This window comes from Phoca vitulina, unplaced genomic scaffold (genome assembly GCF_004348235.1).
Source record: "Phoca vitulina isolate PV1807 unplaced genomic scaffold, GSC_HSeal_1.0 scaffold13, whole genome shotgun sequence".
Classification (NCBI taxonomy): domain Eukaryota; kingdom Metazoa; phylum Chordata; class Mammalia; order Carnivora; family Phocidae; genus Phoca; species Phoca vitulina.
In genome coordinates, this window is record NW_022589716.1 from 43,714,231 (window position 1) to 43,720,230 (window position 6,000).

Here is a 6,000-nt window from a genome sequence, read left to right on the forward strand (position 1 = left end):
TTGCTCCTGGCACCCCCAGGAAGAGACTATGAGCACCAAGGAACCAAAAGCGCTGGCAGCGAGGAGGGAACTTCAAGGAAACCTGGGCAGAGGTTTCCTTCAGAAGCCACATACTAGACTGAAATCCCGTTGGGACTAACTCCTGCCATTTCGAGAATGAAAATCAATGGCCGGGTGGAGGGCATGTGAGGAAAGGCAGCCAAGTTTCAGGCTGCAGTCCGCCATCCTTAACTTAAAGGCAGTGAATGTGATTTTGAGAAAGTTCCTGATAATGCTGTTTTCAGCCACTGGCAATAATAAAATAAAATCGATCCAGGACTTTGGACAAAACCTTTAGTCCCTTGCCAAAGAATCGTTTGTCTCATCTATCAGGCAACCAACAAGAATTGTCGAGATGCTTGCTGGCTGGCGGTCTGGCTATGCTGGGCCATCTGGCCAGCCCAGGGCAGCCCCTCCCCCGCAGCCCTGCCGAGGGTCATCTGCTCAGCCTCTCAGAACGCCATTCCCTAGAGAGACAAAGGTACCGTGATGGGACTGTCGAGTGGTCCCCATCCTGGGCACCTTCTCCTAGGCACACCCCATGTGTCCACGCTGCTGAATGTGTACGGATGGACCCCTGTACCATGGAGGCTTTATCAGAGCATCTGAACCTTCAGGAATCTGCCTCCCACCTTCCCATCCTCCTCTTGCCTGTTTGCACTTCCCAGTTTCATCTGTCATGGGCTGTGTGACATAGAATCATGGGAAGTCTCTCTGTGCCTCAGTTTCCCAATTTGTTAAGCTAGGCTAACCATCGTCTCTATGTCCTAGGGGGTTGTGGGAATGAAGTGGGGGAGATTCATACAAAGCCCTGAGCCTGGTGCTAGGCACACAGTCTAACGCTGGGGTAACCAGAACGCTCACTGACCTTCCTCCATGTGTGTGCTCTGAGCATTCCCACCTTCCAGCCTTCCCCCATGCTGTTCCCTTCCCCAAAGCACATTGCCCTCCTGCAACCCGGGCCTCAGCCACACTTGGAGCCCCAGACTGGGAGCACCCATAAGCCAGGTATCCCCAGCAGCACCTAGCAAGGGGCCTAGAGCACAGAAGATCCCAGGAAATGCTTGCCCGATGTGGCCTGTAGGTGGCAAGCCTCCAAGGACTCACTTCCTCCTCTCCCTTGACAGGAAGGGCAAATCTGTCCCCAGGGCCGAGGGACGTGTCAGGGCCGGGCACAGACATTCAGGGTAGGGGTCCCATGTGCGTGTTTATTCAGTCACCGATGCAACGCTGCAGCCCTGCCTCAGGCCGAGCTCCCGCGGTCTCCCTTCTGGTGACTGCAAGGGCCTCCTTCCTGGCTTCCTGGCTTCCTCTCCTACCCACCAGCCCGTCTCCACGCAGCAGCTGGAGGGAGCCTGGGTCCCTCCTCCACGGCTGGTGGGGGAATGGAACGGCCCCGCCACCACCGTGGAACACAGCTCAGCAATTTCTTATAAGGTTAAACGTCCGCTTAGCCTATAGCCGGCAATTCTAGGCCTAAGCATCGACCGAAGAGAAATGAAAACAAGCGGCCACACAAAGACTCGGCTAAGAATGTGAATGGCAGCACTATTCGTAATAGCCGAAAAACGGAAACAGTCCTGGTTGCGTAACACCCACAGGAGAACGGAAAAACAGACGCACAGAGGAAGGACTCCTGAGATGTGTAAAACCATAGAGGGATCTCCAAAACACCAGGCCTGGTGAGGGAACACCACAGACCACGCGGACGGCTCAATCAGGCCAAGTGCGTCTCTGGTCTTGGGCTCGGGAGCCCGGGTTGGCTCTGGGGGTGGGGGAGGGGCTGGCCGGAAGGACCCCAGAGACCCTCCTGAGGGCTGAGAAGGGGCTTTATCCTGAGCATCGTGTCCTTTAGCTAGGTGCATTCCACCCAATGCAGTGTATTCCTCAGTGAAAAATCAGAAGATCCTCAGACTCACTCCCTTCTTCCTGCTTTGAACCACTCCACAACCCCCACCACACTGACACTCACTAAGCCCAAACCCCTCACAGCCTCTGAGGCCTGCCCCCCCCATCTCCCCACACTCCTCTCCTTCCTCCCGCTCCCACCACACTGGATTCCCTGGCTTTCCCTCAAACCTAAGCTCCTTCTGCTGCTGGGCCTTGGCTTTGGCTGCCCCCACCCCCACCCCCCAGAATACTTTCCCCTCAGCCCTTCCCAGGGCTGGCTCCTTCCCATTCTTTAGGCCTCAGCGCGGTGCCGTGGCCTGGTTTTATTTTCATCCTAAGTTGGATAACAGTGTGAATATACCTTGATCATTTCTATGTTGGCCTGTTTAGATCTGGCTCCACATCGAGGCTGCCCACTTTACATGGGCAGGGCTGCATCGGCCAGGTCCAGTGCCATATTCCCAGGGCCCAGAGCAATGCCTGGCCCGTAGTAGGTGCCCAGGAAATGTCTGCTGAATGAATGAATGGCTCTGTAGCTATCTACAGTTGCTGGACACATCCACAGAAGGGATCACCCCATCCTACACACACACACACACACACACACACACACACACACATACACACACACATACACACATACACACACACGGCAAAACCATTTGTTTAGCTGGGGGGTAAAGGGGCCAGTCTGCAAAACTGTGAATTCAACTCTACCCACAGAAGCTCCCTCCCCTCCCCTTCCACCCTGGAGAGACCTGGATCCAAGCCCTGAGGCATCCTGAATGGTTCTATAACCCCCGAGGGGCCTTCACTTCTGGGTGCCTCAGTCTCCCCATCTGTAGGGGGAAAGGTTAGCCAACATGACCTCGCCTGGCCCTCCTCCAGCTGCAAAGTGCATAGAGTCACCTGGGAATTCTGTTCACAGGCAGACTGATTCCACTGCACTGTCTGGGGTGGGGCCCAAGATTCTGAATTTCTGACTAGCTCCAGGCAGATGCCCCTGGTCCACAGACAACATCTTGAGTCCTAAGAGTGCGGAGGAGAGGTTCTCAAAGTGTGGTCCCTAGGCCAGCAGCAGCAGCACCTGGGAACCTGTGAGAAATGCACGGTCCTAGGCCGGGCGCAGATGTCCTGATTCAGGAACTCCAGGCTGGAGGCCCAGCAATCATGTTTCACAAGCCCTTTGGGGGCTTCTAATGGGCTGCTATGGGCAGCACCTGCTCTCAAACCTGGGCTGCCCGTTACAGTCACCCAGCTTATAAAACCCCTCTGTCTGAGCCCCACCCCTAGAAATCCTAGTGTAACTGGGCATGAGGCTTTTAAAAAAGTTCAGTTCTTCAGGCAATTTGAATGGTTCATCAGAGACGAGAATCCTTGACCTAGGGAGTGCGGGGGCCTCTGGGAGCATCACCATCTCCCAGACATACCCAGGCAGGCCTAATTCCTCTGCATTCCTGCCCGGGCTTCTCACTGGCTGCCTTCTTATATTTGGTTATTTTTCCCTCCCTCCCCAAACACAACAATTCAAAATATTCCCAGCTCCCAGACAATAAACAAAGCCAGAGAGGCGAGCTCCCTGACTGTTTTGTTCCCACTTATGGCCTGATCCAAGGCTGGCCTGATTGGGCCTTTGGGACTGGTCATCTGAGCTAGGCAGGGTGGGCCCCAGCTCACAGGCCACCCCAGCTCTACTCCTGGAATCCCAGAATCCCCCAGCTCTGAGTGGCCCTAGGCGCCCTCTGAAGCCACTTCCCCAGGGAAGTGGAGGCTCAGAAAGGGTGAGTGATTGGTCCCAGGACACACAGCAGTGCTGAGAAGGCCTCTCTCATCTCTTGCAGTCTGGCAGGGGGAGGGAATGAACATTTTCTGAGCTCCCAGGTTCATAAGCATGATCTTGTTGACCCTTCCCAGTAACCTGGGAGGAGGGGACCCATTTCATAGATGAGGAAACTGATGCTCAGAGATGATGAGCCACAGACTCGTGGCCACACAGTGGAGCTGGGATTTGAATCCAAACATATCAGACTCTAAGCTATGAGCCCTGCTCCTTTTCATAGGCCAGAGCAGGCAATGGAAGTTAAGAGAAGAGGGAGAAGTAGAGGGAGGAGGAAGAAGATGAACTCAGGGTCAGAACAAGGGTGAAGGAGATATCTGGTTTGGGAGATGTGCCCCATGACCTCAGTTGCTTAGCATGTAATGATATGTGGCAGGATGTGGGACAGCTGCCTGCATGGACCCTGATTTTCCGTATAGATGATCCAATGGAGCAAGAAGAGACAGATTTTATAATCATCACTTGGGTTATAACCCTTGGTGCAAGCCAATTTTTACCCAGGTCCAGTTGCTCGAAGCATAGTAAGAATAATCCTGCAGAGCCTTCACTTGGCTATAACTTCTATGGGATTAGAACACATAGGCTGTGTCTGTGTGCTCGGCCTTCAGAGTTTCCTGCCCCTGCTCTGCATCCATGTGCTCAGCTCCTGGCCACCCGGGCATGACCCGGGGTTGCTGGATGGGAACGAGAAGTCTTTTCCTGGAAAAGCACATAGGAGTGCAGCTCAGATCCAGACTTGTTCACCGATGCTGTGTGTCCTTAGGCAAATCACTGAGCTTTTCTGGCTCCATTTCCTCAAACATAAAGGGAAGATGGCAGGGAGGGGGCATGGCCATCCCTGAAGTCCTAATCCTTAGAGACATCTCAGAATGTGACATTTTCAGGTAATAAGCAAGTTTTCTCTTTTCAGTTCTCCTTTTTTCTCCCTGATAAATCAAGAAGTCTCAGCTAGGTAGGTGCTTGTGTGTCTTCAACACCCCTCGTCAGTTGTTCATGTCCTTTTCCCACAAAGGCATCCCCAGATCAGAGCCACCATTGCCTGGTTTTCATTGTCTTTATTTTTAAGGCGCCTTCTATTTATGGAAAGGATCGTGGTCTTCCATTTATAGCAGTGCTGGGAGATTTACTTTTTAGCAAAATGTATGCACGTTGTTTAAAAAATGAGTCCTTTAGAAGGGAAAGAAATTAAACGAGCAATGATTTAGGAGGCGTCTCAGTTTCCTAGGGCTGCCTTCACAAAGTACCACAGACTGCTGGCTTAAAACAACAGAAACCTGTTCTGTCACAGTTCTGGAGTCCAGAGGTCCGAGATAAAGGTGTCAGCAGGGTCCTGCTCCCTCGGAGGCTCTGGATAGATTGTATCCTTCCTTGTCCCTTCCTAGCTTCTGGTGGTTTTCACCAATTGCTGGTTTGTATCTGCATCACTCTAATCTCGGTCTCTGCTGTCACGAAGCCTTCTCCCCATGTGTCCCTGATTTTCCATGGCCATCACCCTGTGTCCTAAAGTTCCTCCTCTTCTTCTTCTTCTTCTTCTTCTTCTTCTTCTTCTTCTTCTTCTTCTTTTTCCTTAAAAAAATGTATTATAGCTGGAGAGCCTGGGTGGGTCAGTCGGTTAAGCATCCAATTCTTGATTTTGGCTCAGATCATGATCTCAGGGTCATGAGATCGAGCCCCGCATCAGGCTCTGTGCTATGCATTGAGCGTGGAGTCTGCTTGGGAGTCTCCCTCGCCCTCTGCCCCCTCCATCCCGCTTGTGCACAAACGCTCCCTCTCTCTCAAAAAAAAATAAAAGAAAAATTAAAAAAATAAAAAAAATTTAAAAATCTATGATGTAAAATATACATAAAATTTGCATTTGAACCATTTAAGTGTACAGTTCAATGGTGTTAACTACATTCACATTGTTGTACAAGTATCACCACCATCTGTCTCTGGAACTTTTTCAGCTTCCTCCACTGGAACCCTGTACCCATTAAAGAATAATTCCCCATTCCCCACTCCCAGCCAGTCTCTGGCAATCACCATTCTGCTCTTAGACTACTTTGTGACTCAGTTTCTCTTTCGCTTAATAAAAGAGAGGGTCCATGGCTAATTGTGGGGTTGCTTCTCTATATTCAGGCCTTCTTGCATGTCCGTGATTGGTTTATTATAAGAAGTTAAGAGAAAATGGGGCTGGAGAAGGGAAGGAGACAGCTGGATAGGGATTTTCATCCTGGGCCTACTGTCCACAGGCC